The sequence below is a fragment of the Phalacrocorax aristotelis genome, chromosome 1 (assembly GCF_949628215.1).
Source record: "Phalacrocorax aristotelis chromosome 1, bGulAri2.1, whole genome shotgun sequence".
Taxonomy (NCBI): Eukaryota; Metazoa; Chordata; class Aves; order Suliformes; family Phalacrocoracidae; genus Phalacrocorax; species Phalacrocorax aristotelis.
Window position 1 is genome coordinate 170,378,091 of NC_134276.1, and position 18,648 is coordinate 170,396,738.

The 18,648-nt window shown below is 42.1% G+C and overlaps 1 long non-coding RNA gene across 1 annotated transcript; it reads right to left on the reverse strand.

Annotated features, from left to right (window-relative positions):
* Positions 1-1,918: 1,918 nt before the first annotated feature.
* On the reverse strand, positions 1,919-18,003 carry LOC142062647 (uncharacterized). Its single transcript, XR_012662553.1, has 3 exons — positions 17,697-18,003; positions 16,288-16,387; positions 1,919-2,527 (listed from the first exon to the last, which is right to left on the reverse strand). It is a non-coding gene; the product is annotated as an uncharacterized LOC142062647 (long non-coding RNA).
* Between the last annotated feature and the right edge of the window lie 645 nt (positions 18,004-18,648).

An 18,648-nucleotide genomic window follows, 5' to 3' on the forward strand; every position in this document is an offset into this window, starting at 1 on the left:
TGCACTGGGCAAATATTTCCAGCTGAATAAGTTGCAAATGTTAATTGTGACTAGGTGCCCGTTAAGGTGAGGAGGTAAAGGGCAGTGTGCAGGGATGTAGCCTAGGGGAGGAGTGCCTTGGCTTTCTTTGCAAGCTGCTTTGAAAAGTTAATGCTCACAAGGGCTTCCTGCTTCCTTCCTGCTTCACTGAGTGGCTAACACCAAATGGGTACTTCTGCAATTCATCATTTCTCAGGACAAGCAAGCAAAGGCGACCAGTTTTGCTCTCACACACACATACAGCAGAGTCAGGCAGAAAATTTGTTCCAGATTTTTCCTTGAACAAGGCCTGAGCCAGGGCTGTTTGTCAGAAACCTTGGCTGAACTTGAACCAGGACTGGGTGAGAACAACTTTGGTCACAGGCAAACCCAAACCAGAACTGGACCCAACCCAAAACCTGGTTCAACCTCTGATTTTGCTGGGGGTGTTCACATTTGCTCACATGCTGGCTCTTAATTACAAATGGGTTGGAGGGAAAAGTGGTGAGGGCTCTCACCAGCAATGTTCACCGTCCCCACACAGGCTCCCGGGTAACTCTGCCTCAGCACGGTGAAGGGAATGGCTCATGTTACACAAGCACTTGCCAGCTTTTCTGAGGCTGGGCTCTGCTTGCTCCTCCGCTGCCCCCCCTCAACACTTGTTTCAAAATAACTCGCTTCCTCTCTCCTCTCCCTCGTTTCAGTCCTTGCTGGGATGGGGCAGAGGTCTTGGGCTTCTGGGGGGTTTGGCAGCTATTGCAGTTCCTCAGCTGGTAAAGTAATTTGTAAAGGGAAGAATAAATCCTTTGTGCCTGTAGGGACAGGCCTGATGTGTACAGGGGAAAGGGGGGGGAATATCCCCTTAGCAGCTAAAAAAAATCATAACCTGCTTCATATAGTAACGTAGGAATGTGAGGTACTGAATTCCTTCAGAAGCTATGGAGGTACTATGAAGGAAAACTGTACCCTCAGGTCTGATCAGAGCTTTCTCACATGACCCATCTGTGCCTTTAACACAAAGGGTGGAATCGTGTACTATGGCATCCATGTCCCCTTTGCTCTGGTAAGGCCAAGGTTCCCCTCAGTGTTTGGGTGCAGATGAGCACTTCATTTTCCATTTTCTGTTCCATAACATCCTGTAGCTCATCGTGCTGGTTCTCCTTCTTGCATTTCCTCTTTCCCACTCACGCTCTTTTAAACCACTCTATGGCCACCTTCAAAATGTCTTCCAACTCCTCCTGGTTTTTGTTGTTATTGTAGACATAATTTTCTCTTTCCCCATTCTCTTGCTTGCCCTTTTTTAATGCTCCTCTTCCCCCTATGCCTTCTGTTCTTCCACAGACCATTTTCTAAGCTCCATGGTCTGCCCTTACTTTTCTTTTGTTTTCTTACCCTCTTTTTTCCCTGTTACTCTCTTGCTGTTTGTCTTACGTTTCCTAAATAAACTCCACTTTCTTCCAGCCTTAAGCCTCCCTGCTCCTCTTCATTTTCACAGTGATAAACAGCATGAGTCTCATGGACTCGGTCAGTTGTAGTGAGCTATAGGAAAGGTGTATAAAAGAGGAAAAAGTAAAAAAAAATTACCACTGCTGCCCTCTTGCCACTTGCTAGCAGATGACCTTATTCCCCATTTCCATTCCCTGTCGCTGCATAGATTTGGCTCCGCATGGCTTCCTCGGGTCCTCTATAGCACCCAGCACTCCGCCACTGCTAACAGGGAAGGTGGGCATGAGGAAGCAGCCTTTCCTCAGGGCCCATCCAGCATCACAGGGCACTGACCCCCCTCCGAGGAGTGGGGAGTGGTGAGGAAAAGTGGGAAGGGACCGAACACATGGCCGCCAAAGGTGGCTCTGCTAGCAAAACTGAAGCCAGGCTTAACAGTCATGTGTCTGGAGAGCATTTCTTCAGCTTTTCTGAAAGCTTATCCAAATTTTTTTTCCTGTTGAGAAGCATGATGGCACTTTATTCAGAGCTCCAGGAAAAACAATTGCATGTGAACATTTAAACAAGGTTACAGCTTAGGCCCTCTCTCCACGCAACTATAAATCACCAAAAGCTTTGCCTGAGTGAAGATGGTGGAACAAATTGCTAAGCTCAGTTCAGTGCCCCCCTAGACCTTGGGTGTGCGTGTTCAGCATTGCTTAGTTACCCCAGGAACACAGCTATGGGGCCAGACCGCTCCATCATGCAGCAGCACATATAAGTGACTTCTGGGACTCCAGCGCAATGCTGCATTTAAGTAAGGTGGCTGAGTTTGCTCCATACACCTCATAGCCGAAGGGAAATAAAGGTTATCGACTGGTATTTTCTCATGGTGTGTGGGGAAATTGGGGTATACGAACTCTGCCCCTTCCTACCCCCACTAACAGCCAGAAACAGATGGTGCGGCATCATGCGTCTACTTTCTTCATTGCCAAAACTGAGAGAGAAGCATGTGCTGTAACTTAGTAGATAGAACAGGCAGAAAGCTGGTATGGGAGCTGCTCTTTTTTGAGTAAAGTGCTTGTCTCTGTAAGGAAAGGAAAAAATCATGTTAGATGCTTTCTGTTGTTTGTTATCGTAGGGATCTGCAAGTGCTGAGGGAATTTAGGAGTGCTCACAGCCACAGCTTTTCCTCATAAGGCAAAGATGAAGGATGTTGACTTACCACAAACACAAGGAGATGATTATCAGATGGAAAGTGGGGGTATGGAGTCTGTTTAGGAAATATTGCTTAATGACAGAAGTTGCATTCAGGACTATATTTGAGAGATGCAACAGAAAGTGAGCCTTGCTCTACTTCACAGCTGCGATCCCCAGGACGCAGGAAGCGCACAGAAATGCTGGCGCTCTCCCATCCCTACGCTTTTCCAGCACTGCAGATACCAGTGACATAAAATGATACTATGTGGGAGGTCTATTTACCATAATGCAGAGACCATGGTGAAGCACTTTGCTCATTTTGCCAGAGGCACAAGTGTTTTGGGAAGTCCTGCTACTGAGATCTTCTGCCTTCCCAAATGGGCAATGTCCTTGCTTAACTCCAATACTTTTATTTTAATGAACTTCTCTGTTTTTCTGTTAAAGCCATGTTTTGGGGCATTACGGAAGTCTCTTTTTTCATCTTTTTTTCCTGCTGACCTCAACTCGGTAGGAAATAAATTCCCATCTGCAAGTGAAGCCATCTGAAAAACATATTGATGGCTGACACTTAGTTTACTTGGGGCAAAAGTCCTTCATAGTTTAAAGGTGACATCTTTTGCCTTGCTGGGAAATTATGTCCTTGCAAAAACATACTGGAAACACTAGTATTTAGTATTTGTGAAAACACATTAGCCGTTCAGTTGGTAGGTTGGACACTCAAATGATGTAAATCAGCATAGCAGGAGAGACTACCGCTGGGGACTCCACCACCGACTGGGGATCATAACACCCTCCAACCCCTTGAAGACATCATCTGTCTCTATATAGAGACCATTAGGGACATTAGTGATTTTTGTAGACCCTTCTTCCCTGCATACAGTAATATTAAAAGATTCTGAGCTAGACATAGAGCTAGAAAGTCCAAATGTCTCGATGTTGCAGTGAGAGACAACTTTTCTCGTTATTCTAAAAAATGATAATTTTACTGTCCTGGGGACCTACTAACACATAAAAAAATTCAGGATCACTGAGACCTCAGCTATTGCTTGATTGATTAGGAATTCCTGCGCTATCAGTGATCTAAATTGCATTTTCTGTGTCAGTATTTCTACCACAATCATTTGTTTAAGGGGTTTCTAGGCCAACCCTGCTTTCTGTGAAGAAATGTAGCGCAGCATCTCTCATCTGGGCTGAAACCCAGCCCATACTGAAGCCCAGCACTGAGCTGATATTCAGTTTAAGCATTAGGAACTGAGCAATGGTCAGAATCTGTGCAGGATGTTTCTGTTATAAATAAAGACAAAATGTGTCTGATTTCTGGAAATACAAAACAGGATCAACAAATTAGACTTTCACACACATCTTTACAATCCCTCACCCAGGTTTTTTGTTTTAAGTGAGATTTTGCAGGTTACTGTATGTGAACAAAAGCTTTTTTATATTTGCAAACTACCATCAGAGCAGACAGTAGACGATGTCTATTATTAAGGTGGACCAATGCTTCCTTTTAAAAGAGGACTTTTCTTTTCAGAAGTTTACAGCTTTGCTAGACTTTGTTTGGACTCAAATATAAATGCCTCAGGCTGATCTATAAAGATGAAAAGAAATGAATATCCCTCTGAAAATGTCATCCTAAAAGACTTGGCCCCTTTTTCTGAAGAAAATGCCTTATTTTTTGTCTGTGTAACAAAATCTGTTACTGTTTCCTTGAACATCTTCAGCACTCTGTGCCTGGAGGAAGGGACACGAAATCTGGCAGGGTGTGTCGGGAATGCGCCTGGCGCTGCTTCCCTGAAAAGCTCCTTTTGCCCAAGATTTGAGCAGTTGGAAGATGGTGATTTGCACATGCCAAGCAATGGCATCTTCAAATTTCTCTGTAAGTTAGCAGCAATAAAATTTAGTTGAGCCGGCTCCTGATGTTGAGCTGCCAGCCCCACAGAGCAGCCATGGTACAGCACCCTGGGAGGAGGGAGGGGATGCGTGATGTTGTGTCAGTGAGGTAGAGGATTGTTTTGTAAGTCTGCCCCAAAACTGGTAAGTTTGATTGCACAGTTCTACTGTTTCTCTACCTGAGCAGTACCAATCACAGCTGTCTCGAGTGTCTCTGCACCGTGTAGTGTAAATGCTCTTTACATCCCTGTATTCCCCGGGCAAAATATGGATGAGATCAGTCACCTAAAAACAGCTTTGGTGTTAGGCAGAGGAGAAAATGCACGTCAGCTGACAGAAAGCAGGGTACCTTGGTGATGTTGCTGGAAAGGCAAGAGTTGAGAAAACGCAGCTGTTTCTGGGGTTCATCAGCAGTTAAACTTTGTACGCTTTGAGGTGTCTCAGGTGGCAGCTAGGTGCACAAGTTCTTCTGTAAGCTTCAAAGTGCTTGACATTGCAACCTTAATGATATTCTCCTAATAGTGTTTTTACTTCATGCCAGCAATACATATTTCAACCTCTCTGCTGAGGGCTAAATGAATGGCATTCCTATGGCTTTACACAAGAGTAGCAGAGATCACACTCAAGCCCTCAGTTTGTTATTACAGTGTTAAAGTTTTAAAAGACCCTGTCGATTACGGTGGAATAAAATTAACAGGATTCTCATTTTTTATGCTTCAAAGTGTATGTAAGCTTCCTTTGGCAGGGATTTAATCATCTGGTATGTTTATACAGTACCTTGGCTAATGAGAGCTGGTTAGAGCTATGGGACATTATTGTGATGTTAATAATAAATAAGATAATTATCTGAGGTCAAAAGAAAATTTCCCCTTTTCCCGAGTCCTGCACAGCCAGGTACAGTGTGTAGCTTGACTTAAATAATGTGCATGTTGCTATATTCCAGAGAGGTAGTTCTTATCTACATCCTTGGATTGCTGAGTCTTATTACAGAGTTCAGTGGGCTTATTCCTGTCAGTAAAGTTATTCACATGCTTAACTATTGGCAAAATCAGTCACTGGGGTGTTCTTTTGGCTGTGAAAACACATTGCACACTGCAGGCTGCATAGTAATTGATAATATCCACTAACGATTGAAGAAGCTAGGAATTCTTGTGCAGGGCAATTTCTCATATTAGTAGAATTTTCTGAATTAACTAATGAGCTAAATGTCCTTGTGTTTTGGCCATTCAGCTTAAGGGAGGAAGAAGCAGTTTGTTTGGGAAGTGCAGAGCCCTCGCACCCTGAGGAGCTGGTCCCACAGAGGAGCAACAAACAGGGAACTTAGGCAACTCAGTCCTAAGTCACAAGGCACTTAAAAGTCCATCCTACCCTTTTGTTTTTGAGAGCATCACAGACAGGACTCATAGTTCATGTTGTTGCAGCACTATAAATGGAGTCCCTGAAATAAAGCTGAAGTAATACAGTGATGAATCAGGCCCAGGAGCCGTGTGTGTGAGTGCCATTATTTGGGGGAAAAAAGGAAAAATAGACTTTCTAATGTATTCTTGTAAATGTGCGTTACTGTTATTCAAGAAACATGGAAAGGAACCTGTATTGTTCCAAAGTGAATGTCAAATGATTCTGTTCCTTGTGCCTTCTACCTACGGTGATGATGAGGATTGATTCATTCCCTGTAGAAGTTTCTAGCTGTTTTCGTATCTTGGGTGTCTGCCTAAAAGTCACAGTTTTTGTCAGGCAGGTCTTTGATCTGTTGGAAATCACAGACCTGGTTAAAGAAAGTGGGTTTGCTTCTTTCAGACTCAGTACTGGAGAGTTTAATAAGTGCTCTTTTATACAAAGATGGTAGGAAGCAGATATGGGTTATGGCCCGAGGCAAGGAGTGCATGACAAAGCTTAAGCAGTACTAAAATACTTGGTCAGTGTGTGCAAAAACAAGAAAATGATGGGCAAGCTGTTGTTTATACAGAAAAGAAAAAAGTCACCAGTGTATAAGGGAAACAGTCATGGTCATCACACTGAGATGGATCAGACAGTCAGGGTGTAGGGTAAGTCTGATGCTAGGCCAGGCAATCAGATGATCAGATGCCTCTGAAAAGGCAGTCTATTCCCTTTCTCCTTCTTCTAACTTTTCAGTTGTATCCTCTTGTTTTTTTCCTTTGCTATCATAAGAATTTGCCTGCCTGCAAACCTCTGCAAAACTCAATATTTCTTCTGGTGATCTAGCCTTGATGTAGCACATCATGAGGTCAGAAAAGCTTCAGACGCAGTGCAATGCCAGGAATAGGAGGATGCAATTAGTGGTAATAGAGAGATGGACAGAACTGAATCTTTTGGCATTTGCTTGAGCTGAGATTGGCTTAGCTGTAACATCCAACTAGGGCCCCAGTGTCTGGGCATGCAATTAATTGGAGAGACAGGCTGGGGGGGTTTCTGGGCAAGAAAAGTGCTTCCTGATGTCTGCTTCTGTTGGATTCATGGAAAAAATCTTCAAGAATTAAAATGGGGTGGTACCAGAGGGCACACCAGACTAACACACTTGGCATCTTTCCTGAAGGAAACAAGCCTGTAAGACCACCAAACCGTCTTGCTAGCTGCCTGACAGGGTAACACCCATGTGCGAAACTACAAGTTCCTCACAGAAGGAGGCCAGGTTTTTTATTCTGCAGCATCATTTTCTGTCTACTTTTTCTTCCCATTTTGAACAGACCTTTGTGTAACGGCCACAATGTGCTTATAAATCATATTCTAAAACCAAAAGCTCTCCTAACTAAAGAAGTATTGTGTGGTGTTTTGATGGGCAGTTTTCACTGGTAGCTGCAAAATGCCATTTTGCAAAGTTAAAACAGAAATGCATATAGATGGAGGCATTTGAATTAGGAGACAGGTTTGCATTTCATTCTGAGAAGTATCTGACTAAAGACCAATTTGTTATATTCACACAAATACAGAATTGCTTCATGGTACTGTTACACTGGTTAGTTTAATCTGTGAGGCATTTAAAACAGACAAAAGTTAACTAGTTTTAGTGTTGCTGCTAGTGCAGCAGAGAGCAGTTACTTCTAATCTGAACCTTGAAAAAACATATCCTGATGTCTGTTGCATCATGAACACTGCTCCTGTGCTAAGTTTCAGAAAAAAAGGCACCCTTCACTGTCGTGGATTTTAGCATTGTTATTGTGCCATCTATCTGGGGTAACTCATATGGCCATAATTAACATAAAAATGCACTTGTCATCTTCTATCTCCATGTCAGAAGAATGCTTCAAAAGAAAAAAAAAATGCTTTCTGTCCACGATTAGTCATCACCACTAATTTATTTTATTCTGATATAATTAAAAGAACATATATGCAAAACCTACCCATCACAAAAGAAAGCTATTACTGATGAGACCTGTTTCATTTAGCTCATGTATGGAGAAAGTCTACATTTTCATGGAAGTAATGCCAGCCTGGGGTTTCTAAAATCCCTGGGAAATGCCAACAAAATGACAGGGGACTAAAGAAGACTGGCTATTGCTTTTTTTTCTGGAGCGACTGGAAGGTCGTCTTCTGTCCACAGACCAGGGAAGAGCTCTCGGGTACCACCTTCTTGGGAGGAAGATGTGGAGCTGGAGATATCTTTCCCTGTGCACTCAAGTGTCCCACCACAGAGCTGAGAGTTGTTTTGCTACCATTGGTCTTGTACAAAACACTTTTTCTGCCATGACGGTAGCTGTACCAGCTACTCCAGGAGCCTTCAGCCTTTCAGAGGACCCACAAGAGGATCCTTCTGATAGCTCAGCTTAGAATCAAAAACCCCTATCTGCTTTACTGTGCTTGGTTTAATTCAGCTAGCAATTGCAGCACCATTAAATACATCTTTGCCCTGAGAATTGAACTGCAAGGAAATTCCACTGCTGTGCTAATTGCCATCACATACTGAGGATTTCCAAAGACACCCTTTGCCTGTGTCAGCTGAAGCATTTCCGTCCATTTCCCAAAAGTGAGGGAGGTGGCCAGGGTGCCGTGGCGGAGCCCAGTGGGACCTGGCACGGGAAATAGCTGTCCTCAACATTTCCACTCTTGCAATCCCATATAGGGACTCAAAATCCACTGGCAGCAGCAGGCAAAGTCCTGCTCACAGCAACGGGGGAGAACAAAGTGCCGCCAATCCAGCCGGAGCTGTCAGCTTTGATACCGGCAAGGGGGTAACGGAGTAGTTGTTATCCTTGATGGCAGCGAGCGGAATTAATTTTGGAGTGACTCCACACTATGGAATGAGGGCTGCCCTACTCTGTGATGGATTTCCAGGCAAAATCTGTGATCTTATTTTGAATTTTTAAAGATTTTAGTGATTGGGCTCTAATCCTTCGAAAAACTGGAATGTCTCCTTGACCTATGCCATATGCAAGAAGCAGAGGCACAAAACCCAGCCTTGTGCTATATCCAGGACACTGCACGGACACCACTCTCTTCTGGAGCATGTTTCCTCCACTGTACATGTGAGTCTGGGCTTGTTTATCCTTCCAGCCACCCAGCAAGTCCCATTTGTCCTCAGAACTCTTAAGACAAGAGCAGAAATCTCTCCATTTCTATTGAATTTTTTGCTGGGGCTGTTGGGGGGGCGGGGAGAGAGAAAGGGAGAAGATATTTAAGAAATGGCTTATTTAGTTTAGCAAATCAAACAGCTTTAGGAAACAGGTTGGCCCAAATGCAAGGTGACATAAAAAATAAGGTCTTTTCCTTTGTCTTACTGAATAAAGAGAATAAAAATAAATTCCCCAATGAAAGTAAGTCAATAGATCCTTTACTGCTAACTATGTTTTCACCTTTTGAAAGAAATGCTTTAGCCTTCCCTTCACATCTTGCATTCAGCTAGTTTCCAGAGCAAAAGCAGTCAATTCTGCATTATCTCAGTAGGACAGTTTTAATTTTAACACTATCTGCCCTGATCTCTCTTTGTCCGGTTAACATTTCCTTGACCTAGAGTTCAACCCCTTTTACAAAGTAACCTCAGGCTTTGATGGCAGTAATTCTACCTTCACCCCAATGGATTCTGAATACACAACCTCCAGGCCCAAAGGAGAAGATTAGCAGACTTTACCCTAATTACTTGTTATTGTGTAGTTGTTAAAAAAGATTTTGGCTCCAGAAAATGAGGCTGTAGCCAGACAGAAGTTAGCCTGGGGTTCAAAAGTCTAGCAATCTTTGGCTCCACAGGCCTATAAAAGCAAAGTGTTGACTGAATGCAAACAGCCTGCATGGTGAGAGGCCCCCTCAGAGGGAGTGACAGCAGGCCATCCGTCACAGGAGGCAGCGGGGGTCGGAGGAGTCCCTCTAATGACTCCTTGCTGGCCTGTTAATGGATAGCTCCATTTGATTCCTCCCTTGGTGGGAATGCCAGACTTTGCGATGGCTGCAACGCGCAGACTTTCGCATGCATGCTCTGTTCTTGGAATCTTTGAAAGGATGAGCCATGTTTGACACACAGCTGGAAAAAGTCCCCCCACCCAAGTGCAGTAGGTGCCTGCAATGTACTAACCTTCCAGTTCTTTAGAGGCTCATTTTAAGTTGGTGTAATGAGCACCTATCAACAGCTAATGACGGTTGTTGCATGGTGGGAAGGATCAGGAGTGCCTTTGGTGAAGTGAGAAGCAGTCAGTCAACTCCTCACCTTCAAGCATTAAATGTCGTGAGAGGTCAAAAGGTTTTGTGAGGAATGCAAAGTTTGGAATATTTTTAATTAAGCTACATCCTTTGAAATTCTTTCAAGTCAACCTTCAAACAAATCAGGTCTTAAATCAACACCCTTTAAAAACACATACACCTCTGGTAAGTGCCTTTTTGCAAGCTCTACTGGGTATCACAGAAAGCAGTTAATTTAATTTTATGTGAGTCATTAAAAACCTCCACTTATTTTTGTGTTCGTTTACCATAGGATATACTAATATTCCTTTTCTCTGAACACCTAAATTCCTTATCCTATGTAAAGTTGGTGTGTTTGTGTCTGAATGGGTTTACTATCTGAATTTACCAATGCCTTAAATACAAGGGTTACGAGGAGAGTTTGGAATATTAGTGTTTTTGTTAACCTAAAACATGCCTGCTTCTTTGTTTGTTTTTTATAATCTATTTTTATGAAATGCCTGTCTCTTAGAGAGTTACTGATTGGGGGATATTTTCATCATCCTATAAATAGAAGCTGCAGTTGACATACAAATAACTGTACTCGTCACTGGAGTTTAAGGCCCTTTTGGAAAGTTTTACTTTCATGAAAAGATCCAGCAGCTGGCTAAATCCCACAACAAATTACATAAACCAGTGAAATCAAACTTGACCCAAACATTTAAAAGACATTAACTGCCTTTAGAAGGTAGTGGCTGACTTGGTTTTCATCCTGGCTGTCATTTTCAGATCTGTATACTTTCTGTGTTATTTTTGTGACTGGCACACATGGGATTCAAAAGACTCTGCTAACAAAGACCTTTGATCCCTGGATTAAGTCTTCTAACACTCTTCTTAAGCAACTAGGAAAATAAAATTATTACCTCATTATCTATTTTGAGTGAATATTTTAACCGGCCTCTGAGGAGAAGGGCTGGAGGGGGCGCCTGAGCCTCCCAAGTGAAAGCTGACGGTGAGAGGTGGCACCTATCGGTGTGAATAGTTCAAATTCCAGCCATAAGCCTGGAAGCAAAGCCCTTCTGTTGGGAGCTCCGGTGTCTGCCCTGGCTTCTCCGGGGCCGCGTCTGGGCTACCAGGGCGGCTGCCCCAAGGGTAGTCTCTGACCGCAGGCCAAGTGGTGCAAGGTGACCCCCACCCACATTGCTCAGGAGTAACTACTCACTTTAGGGCAGCGTGGCTGGATTTGGGGTAGTCCTTGGCCCAGGTGTCCTCTGGCCCCGTATTGCCCTGAGAGTTTGTTATTAAGCATTTGTGATTTACTAAGTCAAAATATGCATTGCCAGCTTTGGGCATGCCATGAGAGCACATAGGGGATTTGAGGACACAAGGCCTACTGGAATAACATCAGACAACTGTCAAGGACTGAGGGAGTTAAACTTGCTACAGTCCAAGTCCATTTTGTCTGTCTGGAGCAGAGCCTGGAGCAAACTATTCTGTCAACTGCGTCCAGGCTTCCTCTCCAAGGAAACTAGTCATTTTGCTTCAGAAGGCAGCCTGGGAGTGAGCAAGCATATATGCAGCATGAATGATGAGAGGATCAGATGCTGGCAGCAAACAGGAAGCTGAAGTATGTGACAGTGGAGACGTCTGTTGATCTTTGACGGGGGCTTGTTTCATCCATGGCAAGGGTATCATTTATGTTTGAAAATAACCCACATTCAGTACTTGATGCAGCCAATGTTTCCTTAGTTTAAACTCAGATACTCAGTTTTCAGCAGTGGAGCTACTCAGCAAGGGTCTTTACTGAAAGCTTAGCTGCATGTCCCTTTTCACTCTGCATACAGTTACTGCACAGGCACAGCTACATCTGTTGTCAGATTTGGCCTAATCTGGAATGAAGATGGTATCTAATGAAATTGTAGCTTGGCTGTACTCTGAAGGTCTGCATTTTTGCCACTGTACTTTGAGCTGGTTCAGTTCAAAACATGTCACATACCCTGTTTCATGAGAAGCAGAACAAGGAAGTCAAACTTCCTATGGATTTTCATCTAACCTTCCCATGACAATCACAGTTTCTCTCAAAAGTCCATAAGGCTTCCCCAGTCCCTTCATGTCTGCTACACATCCTCACATTAATCCTAACTTACTCCTATTTTATCTATTTCCCTGTATTTTTGTCACCTAATTTCACCTCATGTCCCTTAACTAAGGGCTGAGGAAGCACAGTGCTGCAGATGCTGTGGCCCATATGCATGCTGATCACAAAGCAGACACATGCATGGTGATTGTTCAGCCAGAAGGTCTTGTGGAGCTCGTAATGAAACTTTTCTCTGTTTCTCTTTTCTCTGATTTGCATCAGTTGCTTTCCTCTGCCCACCTGTTGATTTTCACAAGGCATGTAGGAGCTCATCTCCCCTCGGAAATTCTCCCTTTTTGTCAGACGTGATTGTCAGCAGCTGTCAGATTTAAAAGCTACCGGGGAAGGAGGCGAATGACAGACAAACCGAGATACAAATGGAAAGACAACATGAATAAAGAAGCTCAAGTTCCTCAGGAAATGAGGCTAAAGAGAAGGTGATGGTGAGATCACCTTGGAGCTCCGCCGGCAGCCAGCACAGAGAACACAGCTGCCAAGCAGGGCAAAGCTGTTCCTCAAAGCTGGTTTCTGCCAGTTTTTCTCAAAACATAATGTGACGAGGGTGAAAAAGAAGTTCCTTTAACTGTGATTTCTTTACGCCTCTTGCCAGGTTGGCATATTCACAAGGAATGTCACTGCAGTGTCTGGGAGACACTGATATCACCATATCACCAGTACCAATGGGCAGAGTTCAAACAATTAAGCCAAGAGGTTGTTTGCGTATGTAACAATGCAGTGTTACACATTATATACCATCTTAGCTTCACATACATCTTAAATAATTAAGTCACCTATGGTGAGTTAACTGATGATAATGCATATGAAGCAAAGCCATTTAGATACACATGGTGAAGATTTGTTCTCAGTTACATGCCTCTGAAGTCAGCTGGGTCCAAAATCTGACACAGTGCATATCCAGAATAATAGAATCCAGAGACCTTTTGCATTTGTACTTTTGATAAGCATTTTTGTGTGGACAGAGTTGACAGTTCATGTTTATTTTTGCTTTTGGACTTTACAGCTAACGTGTGTGACTGGACCAAGGGATATATACCACAGAGGACTGTAATCCTAATGCAGGAACAAAGTGTTTCTGAGGTGTCTAAACCTAAAATCATGATAGCAAACCCTGTTGGTAGAAAAAGCTGCTAACCTCAGTATGTACTTCTGTCTTTAACCTGAAATTTTCCTGGTGCCTAGAGTTACAGGTCTGTGCTTTGTCACAGAGATCTCTTTTGAGCAAATGGACATGCAGGTCTCATCTGAGACCAGCAGCAGCTGTTCTATCATCTAAGTCCCTTGGGAGACATCTCTTGCTTAGAGCATCCTTAATATATGCTGGTAGCATAAAGCCTCCTGTAAAAGCATCACTGGCTACTTTCTTTTGAAAAGCTAGGGATTTAGGAGTCCAGCTTTTGTGTAGTGGCTTATATTTCTTCTCTAGAAGACCTGGAGCTCTTCTCAGCACAAGAGATTTCAAACCCAACTCACGGGAAGACTCATCTGTTTTGTCAGTTATGCCACTGTTCAGCGAGGGGCCAGGACTGCAATGCCTTAGCAGCAGTCGTTTTGCAGGGCTCTCCTAAAAGGAACAGGCTGACTAATAGGACTGTGGAGTCATTCCTTCCCTTTCTTAACAGTCTTTACTTCTTTGCTTCATACTGGCCTGGCTTTAGCAGAGGGATAGAAGAGTCTCCTTAATTCCAGACTAATCAACTACCTGCCTATCCATGTAATCCAGCTTCACAGGGGAGATACATCTTTAATTCTCTGCAGGCAAAAGAAAGAAATTACAACCACTGGAAAAGGTAGGTTCCTTCACCCTATCTAGAGGTGAGAGTCTTGGGATTTGGACCTCAATGATATTGCAATATATTTCCTTGCAGGTGCCTTTCAGAGACCTTAACTCTCAAACTCTCAAACAAAAAAAAGTGATTTCAAACATGACCCTAATCTTGGTGTTTCTTATTGACTAATTCTAAATGATAGCCTCACTAAGTGGGCTATTTAGATTACCTGTCTGAGGTGGGTAATTCTAGAAGCTTGTACTGGATGTTCAGGTGTCTGAGGGACTCATGTCCCTAAAAGTAAAGCAGTGTGAGTATAACTTTATCCTATACTTTTAATAGGTGTTTAAGCCTGAACAGAGGACATAAGCCAGAATTTGAGCCACAGAGAGTATTTCACTGGAAAAAACTTCTTGGGTCTTCTACAGGGCAAGTAGTCAAAGCAGATAACTCAAAAACATAGTCAGACCATTCACTCCATAAATCAGCGCAGCCCAAATCACTCATCAGAGAGGAACATGAGGTCTATAAACAACAGCTCCTTACCATGGACAAGTTGAATCAATGATAAAGATCTGAAACACATAGTGCGTCAGAGGTTTCCTCCTTTAAGCTCTCTTGTGTATTTGCCTGCCTCCATTCTTACACAGCTCCTTTTACAACAGAAACAGAATGGCTTTTTTTGCAGGACAGCACAACCCTTATTCAGAGAGCCAAAATTAACGAGTTTGAGTGCCAAGCGTCCTTCTGTAGCCACATCTCTTCTATGTCGTAGGAAGTATTGATGGCTTTTTGTTTGTCATTTCAGCTGCACAGACTAGAAATATACGTGGCTTCACTGTGAACTTTCTATTCCAGGCATGAATCCCATTGGCCTTTCACATGCAGGAACCCCTAGTAACCTCAGCTGAAGTTCTCTAGGGTGAAAGAGAAGGGTTATTCAATGGCTGGAATGCTACTCCAGGCCTTGGCAGGTCTTGCTTGTGATCTCTTCACAGTATTTCTATACTAGTTTTTCAGTGAGTCATATAGTCTCCCAGGTCCCCATGTATAAAACAAAGGTAAGAGCACTTCACACAATACCGTGAAGGTTAGTGAATTATATTCCTTCAGCAAAAGGGAAGACTGCTAATGAAAGTAGACCATACAAAAATTACTACTGATATCTTATTTCACCCAACAACCCGCAACAGTTCTTGCTTTTACAATTAAGCCACACAGATGCCTACCAGAACTACAGATCTGAACAGAAATCTTGGTGGTACCAAGAAGTGTTTATAGAAGAAACACTGTTATCACTATATTTTCTACCTGTGGAAATCTTTTTTAGTGTTCACAGAAAATAATCCTAGGTTCAGCTGTTAGCGGGAATAAGCCAAGAATATGAATTACCCTGCTTTGGGAATACTTGTGCATCGATCAATGTAATGGGCTACATTTATGAAGGTAAATATGGGGTGAAGGGGAAGGCAATGAAAAACGAATTTGTTCCATCCCTTCAATGCCCTTCTTACTGTGTGGTGCCACAGCAAGGCAAAATATTCTCTCAAAGATTATGTCCATCCTACTTCTGGCTTACAGTCTGATTGCTAATCTGTTCTTGAACTTGCTGCAACCAGTTGTCAGTCTCAAGGGCTGGTGGCAAAACTACAGTTGGGCCCCTGAATGACCCAGATTCACCTATCTACTAATCAAAAACACCCCAGGAGGTCTGAAGTGAAGACTGAAATCAACGTATATAAAACTTCAGCAGAGAAGTGCAAACCTTTTTTATCTCAGGTGGTCACATTATATTCTCCTCTTTACAAACTCATGAAGCTCCACTGCAAAAGCATGGTCCCGCACTCACAGGGAGAAAGCTGATCCAGGTCATAATGTTCTGATGGTCACAAATTTTTTCCTGATTTCTAGGCTATGTTGACCCATGGCCAATTTATACTTGGCCTTAGTCATCCTGACATTGTCATCTAGCTCTACTACTTTTTCTCTCTCCTCTGCTTTACCCCTGAGGTGCAGCAAACATATCACTTCACAGTTCTTGTTTTGCTAGACAAGTTAAGCACTTTCAGTTGCTTGTTATTACCTTGTTCACAATGTTTCTTTCAGCTCACATTCATCTTTCTTGAACACAAGCAATCAGAACTATATACGGAGGAGGTTTCACAAGTACAATGACATTAATAGTTTCTCATCTCTCCTGGAGAAAGGATTTATGGGGATTGCACTTACCTTCTTCACAGTCAGATCACATTGATGGACCATAATCATCCTGTGAGCAACTGATGCTCTCAGTTATTTCTCCCTCTCATGTATTTCCAACCAGTGTGTTCTAGCAAAAAAATCTTATTAGTAATTGAAAGACTTTACAATAATAATGTTGCATTTTATGCCATTTCTATTACTCTAGACCTCAGTTTCCCAGTTCTTCCTCTAAAATAGCCTGCTCCCTCACTGTGATGACAAATACTTTCAAGTAAGAATTTTCATCAGCTTTCATTAGCTCAATTCTGTTTCTGTGCCAAATTCTCTGATGATCGTATTGAACAAGATGGCCCCTGACTGATCTTTTAGAAACTCCTTTGCTAGTCATCCTCCAGCCTGAAGTTCCACTTTCAACATTACTCATCATCTTCTCTTTGTTATTCACCTATATTTGCAGTAAGCTTCTTTGTTGAATTAATAATTTCCCAGTGGCACTGCTCAAATGATTTACCCACCTTTTATTTGTCCTGAAAGACAGTTATCATGGAAAGATATCAGGATAGCCTGACATGGTAAACAGATGTTGTACTTTATTCGATTTCTTTATTTTTTTCCTCATCTCTCACATTTCTTCAAAATGCTATTTAGATACTATTACTTATTTAACAAAAGCCACAGGAAGCATTGGTATTTGGTTCTGGACAAAAGTTGATTATCTGGAAATTGGAATCTGTTTTTAACTCTCTAAACTGGGAGGCAAAACAAAACAGTGAGGCAACCTCATTGTTGAATCAATGCAGGAAAACTGCATTGATTTCCCTGCATCTACTCTAACTGGGGGACTTTATTTTATGATCTATGTAAATGTCACCTATAGAAAAATACTTCTTTCAAATAGAAAGACAGTACTCTTTTCAGGTGTAATAATTAAACACCTAAAACCATTTCAGATTATGATACTTTTTAAGCTTTCTGCTCTGACCCAGTGTGTCTCAGTGACACTTATTTTAGGTACTTATCATTATGAATTTATGGGGCGTTCTTTTCAAGAGCCCTGATGGCAATGAATAAATGAGATATTTGTCTAGATATTGATCCTAACATTAGCACTCATAATGCATTACCCAATGGGGCCATGAAATACAGGAAACAAACTTCCACTTTCTGGATGGCTCCTTTACAAAATAGTTGTCAAATCCATCCCTAGCAGAACTTTACACATAACTAAACAATGATCTGCTAATTGACCTTTAGGGATCACTTTAGTTCCCACTGAAATTAAAAGAAAGTTTCCCATCTATTTTGCTGAGAGCTGGGTTATGCCCCTCTTGAGAAAGGAGCTTGGATCAGGAATATTAATGGGAATTAATTGCAACTAAAACTAATCTAAAAAACTTCTATAAGAAATGCTTATGCAAAAAGACTGTGTAACTCACCTTGCTTTAGAAGCACTGTGTTTGATCGAAGTCTGTGGTAACAACCTCATCATCTGGGGAGAAATTGGTTTAACTAAAGAAATATCTTATTATAAGGTTTCTAATTTCCCTGTTTAGCACTCACAAAGTACATGTTCTGAGAATCAAGATAACAAAAAATTGCACATATCAAATATTATCCACTGGCTGAATGTTGTCTGTAAGCAAGGATGACAGTTCTTTCTTTGCCATCACATCAGGACCTTGAGCTGCTACTATTCAAATTAAGGAGCCAAATCTCTACGGCATGAGTCTGCAATATGTTTGACTTCTGGGTTTTGTCACAAAGAGGGATTTGTACCATACATTTACCAGAAAGTTAAACAATCTAATCAGAAGTTTGTAGAGCTGTCCAGTTGCGTAAGCCTGCTGAAATTTAAAATAAACATTACGTATGGGGAAAGCAGCAGGAAGTAGAATATCCTTTAGAAGTCAGCTGTCTGTTTACTGCCTGTCTTCAATGAAGCTGTTTGTTTTTAAGTTGGATGTCACTTGTATTCTGAGCTACTCAGTTAATACTGTATACATGTGACATAACCATTAACATAAAGGTGTTTCTTACGTCTTCGGTGTTTCTGTGTTTAGACACATCTCTATTTGTGGTCATCCTCTCCTCGAGAAATAATTGGGATGAACAACCATAATAAGAGTTAGCTACTATGAAGTTTGGAAAGGCATGAAGATCAAGGACCAGTCGTTCTGGCTGGGTGAAGAGATGATGAGCAGAGACAAGTATGTGATAATCAACAGAAGGTGCAAATATTTTATTTCAAGTGAACCAAATGATGAAGAAGAATATACAGATTTTTTTCTTTACCTTATTTATGCTTTTTATAAACTATAAAAATTATTTATCCCATGTTGGAGGTCTCATCCAGATTTGGCATTCATACAAAGACTATGCATGCCAATG